This window comes from Erpetoichthys calabaricus, chromosome 5, assembly GCF_900747795.2.
Source record: "Erpetoichthys calabaricus chromosome 5, fErpCal1.3, whole genome shotgun sequence".
Classification (NCBI taxonomy): domain Eukaryota; kingdom Metazoa; phylum Chordata; class Cladistia; order Polypteriformes; family Polypteridae; genus Erpetoichthys; species Erpetoichthys calabaricus.
Genome location: NC_041398.2, coordinates 26,299,963 through 26,312,234, shown reverse-complemented (window position 1 = coordinate 26,312,234; position 12,272 = coordinate 26,299,963).

Below are 12,272 nucleotides of genomic sequence, written 5' to 3'. Positions count from 1 at the left end.
TGTGAGCTGGGGACTTTTCTTCATACCGGGTGAATGGCTCCACTTCATGCCATCTGGGCTCAGTTCTTTGTTTGCGATCTCTTTGAGGCTTCTGGCAATTGTCCAGCTGGTCCATACCCTCAACTTGCAAGGCCAGCAAGATACACATTTGATAGTCTTTATGAGAGAATCCATATTTTTCCTTTTTTTTCTTTTATTGATTTTATTGAAATCACACAACATTAGATACAAATAAATCAATTTTTACAAAAATAAGATCGAAAACAAATCAACCCCCACCACTAAGAAAGAGAGCTAAGCAAGCAGAGTAAAACTTAAAGCTAGTAAAAATAAGTAAATAGATGAATTAATAAGTTAATAAAAATAAATGGAGAAAAAAAAAGAAAAAGTGGAGAGAATCTGCTTCCTCAGTGCTTTAAAATTGTATTCTAAAATGTTACTGATTAGATCCTACAAGGTTTTGAAAAAGATCTGCACAGATCCCTTAAGTGAGAATTAGATTTTTTTCCAGTTTCAAATAGTATAAAACATCAGTTACCAACTGACTTAGAATAGGAGAGTTAGGATTCTTCCAGTTGAGCAAGATAAGTCTACATGCCAATAGTGTAGTAAAGGCAATTACAGTTTGTTTGTCCTTCTCCACTTTAAGCCCATCTGGAAGTCCACCCAACACAGCTGTTAATGGGTTAGGAGGGATTTTGACACCAAGGCTGTCTGATAGGCATTTAAAGATTTTAGTCCAGAATGATGTTAATTTGGTGCAGGTCCAGAACATGTGGCCTAGTAAGGCCGGAACTTGATTGCAATGTTCGTAGGCTGGATCTTGCCCTGGAAACATTTAGGACAATTTTATGCGAGACAGATGTGCTCGATATATAATTTTGAGTTGAATAATTATATGCTTTGCACATATGGAGCTCGAGTGAATTCCCTGCATTGCTACCTTCCACTCCTTTTCTGAGCTGTTGAGTGAGAGGTCCTTTTCCCAATGTCCTCTTGGATCTTTGAAAAGGAGGGACTCTAGAATGGTTTTATATATTGCAGAAATGCTGTCCTCAAGACTGATCGATATTTTTTCAGGCATAGAAGTAGGTGGGAGGTGAGGAAAATTGGGCAAGTTCTGTTTAACAAAGTTTCTGATTTGAAGGTAGTGAAAGAAATATGTTGTTGGAAAGTTAAATTTGGAATGTAATCATTTGTAGGATGCAAAGACGTTGTCTATGCACAGATCTCTAAGTGATTTAATCCCAAATGTTTTCCAGACATTAAAAATTGCATATGTTTGAGAGAGTGGAAAAAGGTAGTACTCGTGCAGAGGTGCCACAGATGAAAGCTTATTTATCTTAAAATTCTTCCTACATTGGTTCCATATTCTGAGTGAATGAAGCACAATTGGGTTGTTAGTATATTGGTTATAACTTGCATTTATTGGGGCACAAAGTAAGGAATATAAATAAGTGTTGCAGGATTTTATTTCTGTTGGGTTAGGGTTAGGGTTCTAGTTGTATCCATGTTCAAGTTTTTATAGCTTGTATAGTTGCTGCCCAGTAATAAAATTGAAAGTTAGGTAGAGCCATGTCGCCTTCCGCTTTAGGTCTTTGTATGGTCGCTCTTTGAATACGTGGATGTTTTCAATTCCAAATACATGAGGTTATGGTTGAATCTAATTTCTTAAAAAATGATTTATTGATGTATATTGGAATGTTTTGAAATAAATAGGGAAGCTTAGGGAGGATATTCATCTTAACAACATTAATTCTTCCAGCTAAAGTGAAATGAAGGGTTGACCATCTATGCAAGTCTTGCTTAATGTTTTCTATATAGACACCGAAATTTTGTTGATAAAGAGCTTTATGTCTACTTGTGATGTTTACCTCTAGGTATTTAAACTGATCTGCGATGATAAAAGGGAAGGTGTCCAATCTAATATTGTGTGCTTGAGAATTCACTGGAAAGAGCACACTTTTATTCAAATTAATTCTGAGACCAGAAATCTTTTGAAATTTTGTAAGTGCTGTTTGGACTGCAGGCACAGAATTTTGTGGATCTGATATATACAGTACCATATCATCTGCATATTGAGAAATTTTCTGTTCAAGTCCTTCTCTGATAATCTCCTTTATCTAATAAGCATTTCATCAGTGAACTGCCAGTGGCTCAATGGCTATTGCAAAAAGCAGTGGTGACAAGGGGCATCCTTGTCTGGTACCATATTCTAGTTTAAAGTAGTCTGAATTAACATTGTTAATACAAACTGAAGCTTCTGGATTGGTATACAGTAGTTTGATCCACGCACAAATGTTAGGGCCAAACCCAAATTTCTCCAAAGTAGTGGAAAGGTAGTTCCATTCAATCATATCAAATGTTTTTTTCTGCATCCAACAATAATAATATCTCTGGGGTGTTTGGCTTTGCAGGTGAATATATTACATTAAACAGGCATTGAAGATTGAAAGCTAAGTGTCGGCCTTTATTAAATACAGTTTGATCTTGTGATATTTCCAAAGGCAGCACTTTCTCCGTCCTTCTAGCTAGGACTTTGGAGAGTATCTTAACATTATTATTCAGAAGTGAAATTGGTCTGTATGATGCACATTGTAATAAGTCCTTATTTTGTTTAGGAAAGACGGTGATTAATGCTTGGCGAAAAGTTTGAGGTAGAATTTTATTGTCTCTAGCTTCAGTAAATGTTGCTAATACAGTGCAACCGGAAAGTATTCACAGCGCATCACTTTTTCCACAATTTGTTATGTTACAACCTTATTCCAAAATGGATTAAATTCATTTTTTTCCTCAGAATTCTACACACAACACCCCAAAATGACAATGTGAAAAAAGTTTACTTGAAATTTTTGCAAATGTATTATTATTCCTGTATGTCCCACAAAATCGAAACGGGGTGGTGCTGGTTTATTTGACGCAGGGTCAAAGGAAACCCAAAGCGAGTTTTGCTTTCTGATTCATCAGGATTGCTTTCAGTTTCACCATCTGTTTCAGTTTTACTGCCTGAAGACAGATTCACTTCATCATCACTGCTGATGAACGGCTTCTCAACATCACTACTCATATCACTGTCAAGAGCGTGCAACACCTGGATTGCTGAATAAAATTTCTTACCCGACGCTATGTTGTTACACAAACACACCTACACCTAATCCTCAGATATAACTCTATAACTCTTATGCAAGATGTGTCTATACCATTGCCCATGTAACACTCAGGGCTAACGCTGTTAACACTGTTTCCAAAGCCCAAGTGATGTTCGGGTCTAACGCAAGGGAGGTTATGCTGTAGGCTTAATGATTTATTCTGTCATCAACACTTCAATCATGACTCATTTTGACCTTGCAGTTATAATATTTGGTGACTTCAACTACCTGATTTTGAAAGGAACAATGACAAATTTCTATCAGTTTGTGACTTCCTCTTGAGGAAATAACAAGGTGGACCTGCTGTATTCAAATGTTAAAGATGGCTTTAAATGTAAACTACTAGCACCTTTAAGCAAATCTGACCACAACCTGATTAATTTTATTCCCAGCTACAAGCCTTTATTAGATGGCATCCTGTTATCACCAGAACAGTGAGGAAGTGGAGCATGAAGGTTGAAATAGCTCTGAATGACAATTGAGGAAAGTACACACAGGAAAAGCTGTGGGAACATATTAGGTCAGTTCTTGAGTTCTTAAGGCCTAAACTGACCATCTTTATGGTGTCCTCTGTCACCTGTTCAGTCTATCGGGTAGATCAATTTGTGAGACTCAAGGACTGTGTTACTGAAACTGTTGTGAGCAACACTGGAGTACCACAACAAACAGGTCATGTCACTTGAAGAAATTCTCAAATGATTCTGCACTTATAGGGTATATTGAAAAAGGGATGAGACAGGAAGAACTTTGCTTCGTGGTGCAAAGAGAATTTTAGGGTCTCTTAACATCTTGCAGTTGATGTAGAGGTGGTCCACTCCTACAACTTGTTGGGTGTCCATATTAATGACAGGTTGGACTGGTCTTGGAACACAGAGGAACTATATAAGAAAGTGCAGAGCAGGCTCTTTTACCTTACAGTAGGAGACTGTGTTCCTTTAATGTAGGAAGTGGCATACATTCACACCTTCTAAAACTGTGATGGCAGGTGCAATTTTCTACACTGGGGTGTGCTGGGCTGGTAACATCACTTCAAGAGAGGACAACCAAATCAACAAGCTAATTAAAACACACTCTTGACTGGAGGTAGTAGCAACAGAGAGAATGAAAACAAAACTGAGTGCCATTATGAACAATGCTACACATCCTCTCTCTGACACAGTAACAGTGAAGATTATCAGCCAACAAATTATTCAGCAAGTGTGTCGAGAAACGCTACTGGGGCTCCTTTATACCAACAGTGATACATCTGCATAATGCCTCTCTGTGACTGTGACAGCCAAGTCAGAACTTTTCTTTCTTTCTAATTTTCTTGCTATCTATTTATCTAATCTTAGATGATACTTTTGGATACCGTTCTGTTAATTTGTTACACATTTTCTAAGCATTTCATTCACAGCACAAAACAAAGAAGCATAAGTAACAAATACATACTGTAACTATCATGAGGGTTTTTTCATTTTTCACAAATTGTTTGAACCGTACAATAAGGTACTATTTAAAATATAAAGGCATGAGCTCTTAACTTTGTATATGGAGTTTTCCTGTGTTTATTTTTGTTTCTGCTGTAAGAAATACATAATGCAAGACAAATACATGCTTTTCTGTTGCTTTGTGATTTTTACTTAAAGCAATTCAGTACATGTGAAACAGCAAATACCACTGGGAACTTACTTACCAACTTATGAACAAAGTAAACTCATGCTGATGTAGATGAATACATAGTGTTTGTCAATAATGCCAAGGCATAGCACACTGCAGGATATACAGTACTTTGTCACCATTTTTAATCATTTTGTGCAGTAGATTACATGTCACACCAATCAGCAATGTGCACAGCTGGACAATAAGCTCCAACACAGGTAAGTACTTAAAACAGCAGCTGGACATTTAGCTTAGTGGTAGAACCTGCTGTTTGCATTTGACCCTACGTTTGCATCTAAGCTGTGCCTTCTCAGGTAGAATAATCATTGGGTGGAGGAGGAGACACTCTTCAGAAGAAACAGCATGTATCAAATAATCAGTTAGTGGTGGATTTTCGTGTCATTGTTATGGGAGGACCACATAAATTCATAGTTCACTTCTTGTGATTGGGGTAATCAATTCACTTGCTGTTCAAAGAACAACCCAAAAATGCTTGATTTAGTAAATACAATTATATTATTTATTCATTGCATAAAGAGTATAAAAAAAAGAGAAATGCATGTAAGCACAAGAGAATTAATAATAGGAGACACACACAACACAACACAACAAAAAACAAATGCTTAAGCAGAATAGATTTATTTTTTCTTGAAAGAGGTGAATTACATTTTCTTATATAATTTCTCATATAAGACCATGGAGTGGCTGCTGCTTCACCACTTGAGGCCACAGGTCCATCACACCCTCGACCCTCTGCAGTTCGCATACCAGGAGAAGGTGGGAGCGGAGGATGCCATCATCTATTTTCTACACCGATCACTCTCCCACTTGGACAAAGGCAGTGATGCTGTAAGAATTATGTTTCTGGACTTCTCTAGCACCTTCAACACCATCCAACCTCTGCTCCTTAGGGACAAGCTGACAGAGATGGGAGTAGATTCATACTTGGTGGCATGGATCGTGGACTGTCTTACAGACAGACCTCAGTATGTGCGTCTCGGGAACTGCAGGTCTGACATTGTGGTCAGCAACACAGGAGCACCGCAGGGGAGTGTACTTTCTCCGGTCCTGTTCAGCCTATATACATCGGACTTCCAATACAACTCGGAGTCCTGCCACGTGCAAAAGTTCGCTGACGACACTGCTATCATGGACTGCATCAGGAGTGGGCAGGAGGAGGAGTATAGGAACCCAATCAAGGACTTTGTTAAATGGTGCGACTCAAACCACTTACACCTGAACACCAGCAAAACCAAGGAACTGGTGGTGGATTTTAGGAGACCCAGACCCCTCCTGGACCCCGTGATTATCAGAGGTGATTGTGTGCAGAGGGTACAAACCTATAAATACCTGGGAGTGCAGCTGGATGGTAAATTGGACTGGACTGCCAATACTGATGCTCTGTGTAAGAAAGGACAGAGCCGGCTATACTTCCTTAGAAAACTGGCATCCTTCAACATCTGCAATAAGATGCTGCAGATGTTCTATCAGACGGTTGTGGCGAGTGCCCTCTTCTACGCGGTGGTGTGCTGGGGAGGCAGCATAAAGAAGAAGGACGCCTCACGCCTGGACAAACTGGTGAGGAAGGCAGGCTCTATTGTAGGCACGGAGCTGGACAGTTTGACATCCGTGGCAGAGCGACGGGCGCTCAGCAGGCTCCTATCAATTATGGAGAATCCACTGCATCCACTAAACAGTGTCATCTCCAGACAGAAGAGCAGCTTCAGCGACAGACTGCTGTCACCGTCCTGCTCCACTGACAGACTGAGGAGATCGTTCCTCCCCCACACTATGTGACTCTTCAGTTCCACCCGGGGGGGTAAACGTTAACATTATTCAGTTATTGTCTGTTTTTACCTGCATTTTTATTACTCTTTAATTTAATATTGTTTTTGTATCATTATGCTGCTGCTGGCGTATGTGAATTTCCCCTTGGGATTAATAAAGTATCTATCTAATTATTTTGCATAGAATTGCCCAAGGAAACATTACTCATTCAAAACAGGTGTTGAAATGCTTTTCCAATTTTGATTTTTTCTGTCTTTTTTTCTCTCTCTTTGTTAAAAATAATAATAGGAATAATAATATATTTTATTTATATAGCACCTTTCCCATGCTCAAGGCATTGTTCCATTTGTTCATGTAAATATTTGAACATTTGCAAAGTTAGTGCGGGAAGGCTATCTGTTCTTTTGATCTGAGAAGAGAGCGAAAGCACAAACACAAAGATTTAAAATAATGGAGAAATGCATGTAAACAAAGGAGAATTAATAACAGGATATGCAAACAACATCATTCTTTAAAGAGGTGAATTACATTTTCTCATATAATAATTTTCCACAGAATTGCCCAATGAAACATTACTCATTCAAGACAGGTGTTGAAATGCTTTTGCAAGATTTATTTTTTTCTCTCTCTCTTTGTTCAGTTAATCATTTGAACAGTTGCCAAGTTTATACAGTAATTTTCTAAGAATTGCATTTTTTATACTCTCAGCCTATATCTTTTAAAAAATTATTATGTAATGACAGAGAATGTTTGAAGAAATTTATATTGCTGGGGCCAACTACTGTGAGCTTAATGTGGGAAGCTAATCCCGTCATGAGTGTGGCTTTCCTATTAATTTCAGAGGAAACATGTACAAGCTAAGTTTTTACTTTAGATAAAATAACGACAAACACCAGAGATACATTCACTATCTTCATTACAGTATTAAAAAAACTTTCATTATTTGTATTTAGACTAATCTCTTAGACCCTGGAGCTGTTCATTTCTTTTCTTTTAATACACTACTAGAGATTTGCCCAAACGGTGCAGCTGAATATTTAAACAATGTTAAAATGTCACCCTTTTAATTATTTTTGATGTCTTATCATGAAATGCAGTGGTCATTAGTTCTACTTTTTTGTGTTTTATTACCAGAACTCTGTGGTGGTGCTACTCTGTCCCACTGCCCTGAGATACAGGGAAGATTACAAAAGCTCCACAAAAGGATCCTGATAATGATGACATATTTAGGTACTGTACAATGTCCAGTAGGGTGGCACAGTGTCGCAGTGGTAGTGCTGCTGCCTCGCAGTAAGGAGACCCGGGTTCACTTCCCTGGTCCTCCCTGCGTGGAGTTTGCATGTTCCCCCTGTGTCTGCGTGGGTTTCCTCTAGGCGGTCCGGTTTCCTCCCACAGTCCAAAGACATGCAGGTTAGGTGGATTGGTGATTCTAAATTGTCCCTAGTGTGTGCTTGGTGTGTGGATGTGTGTGTGTGTGTGTGCGCCCTGCGATGGGCTGGAACCCTGCCCAGGATTTGTTCCTGACTTGCGCCCTGTGCTGGCTGGGATTGGCTCCAGCGTGACCCTGTGTTAGGATATAGCGGGTTGGACAATGACTGACTGACTGACAATGCCCAGTGGGTAGTCAATTGCCTTTAGAACACTGTGATGCTATGGGTGCCTGCAGCATTAGGATTCTTCCAGGGCATTGATAGTCATAATTGAGATGGACTAGGACAATCAAGGACACACATGACAAGTATTTTGCAAAGTGCATAATGGCTTTTAATAAAATAATCCAAACAGCATCCAAAGCAAAGTGCGGTTCAAAAAATCATTAATAAATAATCTATAAACACATTACTTGTGAGGAAGTTAAAATCAATCAATAACTAAAGCCTTGTCTCCTTCCATTTCATTCCACTTTGCACTCTTTCTCCCTCTCCTGTCTCACACTTTTCACCCAAATGGCATCCTAAGCAGGGCTGACACACAAGCAGACATGGTGCACAAGCCTACTCTCATCTCAGCCACCTCTTTCGGTACCTGGAAGGAGACTCTGCGCCCTACTCCTTCATCTTGCCACCTTCCTTCAGTTCAGCATGATCCCTGGAACATGTGACCATGACTGCACCAGTTAAAAATCAGCAGGGGTTGATCCGCCCCTGGAAGGCCTCTGCTTGTGCTCCTCAGCGGGACATCCCCAGTCACTTGCCTCTTTGTACCAGCACTGACTCCAACTTGATTCTACACTGTTTTCTCACTCTGTCTCCTTGACTACTTCCTCGATTTCTTCTCTCCTCATTCTGACCTACTTAGACCTTTTTATAACTTTGTGAGTGCAGGTGCAGTAAACTATCTGTGGAGACTCAATGTAGGATGGCTGTGCCAACTGCACCTACGTACGTAATGAGCTATTAGCCAATTCCCCCATTACGTTTTCATTAGCAGCACAGCTTTCCTCCCACACACCTACACACACAAGGTCTGAGCCGAACTAGTCTTTTTGAAATATCAGCACATGCTCAGATTTGCCACAGACCCGGACATGCCTTACTGCAAAGACCTAGAGGTTTATTTTCTCAAGCATCCAACTATTTGTTGTTTTCCATTCTGTTTCTCATTCCAACTGTTTTATATATACATTAGTTGTTACCTACCTACCTACCTACCTACCTACCTACCTACCTACCTACCTACCTACCTACCTACCTACCTACCTACCTACCTACCTACCTACCTACCTTCCTTTACTTTGTTTTGTAGCTCTGTTTAGGTGTTTCTGTTTTATAGTTTATCTCACTCAATGTGAAACATTTCCCTGAACAAATAGCCATGTTGTCTGATCAATTAACGCAGCCATCAAAACAGATTCTTCATGTTGCAAAACAGCACAATTCAAGTGCAAAATGACATACTGCATTCTTTTTTGTTAATATTTTTTCAAAAGTAAATATTTCCCTTAAAATTAACAGACAGTCATCAGTTGATCACATACATTATTCAGCAACACAAGTGAGCTAATGAAATTATACATTTACCACATACATCCACATTCCTTGGTGAAGTGATTTCATCATGTTTCCTCAAAACTAGTTTGTCTTGGCAACCTAACTGTTATTTTTACCATTTTGAAAATACTATACCCATCCAACAGTTTATGGGTTACACTAGTAAATGTACATACAATATAATTTTGTCTGAAACACATGTATTGAAACTCTACAAATGTAGACATAATGATAGTAAGTAATTGAATCCATGTACAACTACTTTTGAAAGCAATGCATTTTATTTTGTTCATCTTTCTTTTGTTTTCTGTCAGGCCACAGGATTTTATCAACATCACAAATTCCATTTTCTTGAGCAATACACCTCAGAAAAAAATTGCCCTGAATTCCAGATCCATGCTTGGCAAGCATTGCCTGCAACATCACCACATGCTTCCTCTATAGCCTGGATTTAAAAGTAGAATGTATGGTGGTAGGAGCTCCTCCATTAAATGAGGGTGGTTTTCAAACCACTAACACACCAGAGCGAAGCGATGGAATTTTACATCTATACCATCTCAATCTACATTCCATTTAGTCTTTGCTGGTTTTCCTGTCCTTGTGGAGAATGTTTACAAAATTGTTCATTTGTGCTGTATTGTATGTCTTGGTGTATTTCATAGATTTGCTGACCTATAATGTTCCTGCCACTTCTCCTTCTTTTGTTCATGTTTGAAGCCAGCTACATCAATGCCGATGTATTCATGGCTGGTGTCCAACTCTAAAATCCTAAATAAAGAAGAACACTCAATTGCTTATGAAACTTTAACACTGACAATGGATGTTAGGCCATAGTATGGCTTTCTGCTTGGTAGGACTTTAATAATATAACACTGTTATTCATAGAGAATCTGAATTCACTCACTGGAACAAACTGAAACTGCATCTCCTTTCCACTTTCTCAGTTCTGTATAGATGATCAAATACGGCCACACTGCACTACTGAATATTATGGAACACAGTGTTGTCATTGATAATCCTTTGCTGGATTACTAGAACGTGAATAGTGTCCTATACCACCATGTTCACTGCAGCACCACAGGTAGAAAAATCCACAAGATACATTTCCTGAGGAAGATGTTTGGGTGATCAGATTTTTCCTCAATCTGGTTGAAATAATCTGTCTCAATATTTTAGATATTGCTAAATATATGTCAGTGAGCTCACTTCACAGTAGTAAACTCAGCAGCACAATCTTGAGAGCAATGTTGGGAAAGACAATCTTATTTTTCTAAACTTATAAATGAAAATTTGCATAATCCAAGAGTATTATTTTCTACCATTAATCATCTGTTAAACCCAGCTCCCACAATGGAACCCACTTTAGAGACATCAAAAGCCAATTCTTATGTTTTCGCAGTATTTTTAGGGAAACAATAAATAATATAAGAAATAATATTATTCAAACAACAAAAACATACAACTTCCTTTTTTTTTCATTTTGCAATCAGCGAAATACCTTTGCTTTAATAAATTTGTCTCATTTGCAGACAATAAGTACACAGCTTTTGTCATCCACCAATGCACTTGATAAGATTCCAACAAAATTCTATAAAGAAGTCTCAGAGGTATCAATTGACAGTATACTGGGTATTGTTAACTGCTTCTTAGATACTAGTATTTTTCCAGCTTCTTTGATTATAGTCAAACCTTTAAGAATAATAATACTATTGCATAAAAAGCACAACATAGACCGCTATATGAAAAATTTCAGACCAGTCTCCAACCTCCATTTGTTAAGCAAAATTTTATACAAAAGTCTGTTTTTCATCAATTATGTGACTACTCAAAACCAAAACTCTATCCTTCATAAGTTTCAGTCATTTTTTATGTTCTTTAAAAATCGTAGAACTTAAAATACCTTAATTAAAACAGTTAATGATGTACACTGTAATGTAGATACCAACAACATCTCTATTATTCTCCTCTTAGATCTGAGTGCAGCTTTTGATACCATAGATCATGGTATTTGTCATGAATCGCCTTAGAAAGTGTGGTTGGCCTTTCTCACAATGCACTGTACTGGTGTAAATCATATACATCATCTTGTCCCACTATTATTTTCACTTTACACTATTATTTTTAACTGACACACAGCTTTATTGCTGTATAGCACCAGATGACACAGATGCTCTTATCCCTTTTATCAAGTGTCTTGCTAAGATTCAACTTCTTCAAGTTTTAATTATTTTCCAGCAACATGAGGACTTTAGAAATAAAACTGATTAGAAACACTTTTTTACAAAAGTAAAAAATCCTATTTTTTAATAGATTTAGAATTAGATTTCATATTGCATATTAATCATATTTCAAGGACTACTCTCTTTCATTTAACAAATATTGCAAATGTTAGATCTCTAATTACACGTGAGGATGTTAAAAAATAATTTATGATGTTGTTTTAGCCAGCTAGATTACTGTAATGCATACTGTATGCTGTTAAATAAAAGTGTGAGCACGGTGGCGCAGCCATGGCAATGAGCTGGCGCCCTATCCAGGGATTGTTTCTGCCTCGCCATGTATGCTTCCTGGGACTGGCATGATTCCGGGTGCTTAGACAGATGGAAAAATTAAACGTACTATGAAGATATTTTAATTTTTCTTAAACGTTTTGAAGAATCAGAGCTCTAAGCTTACAGCTGGCTTGACATTTATTACAGAGCTT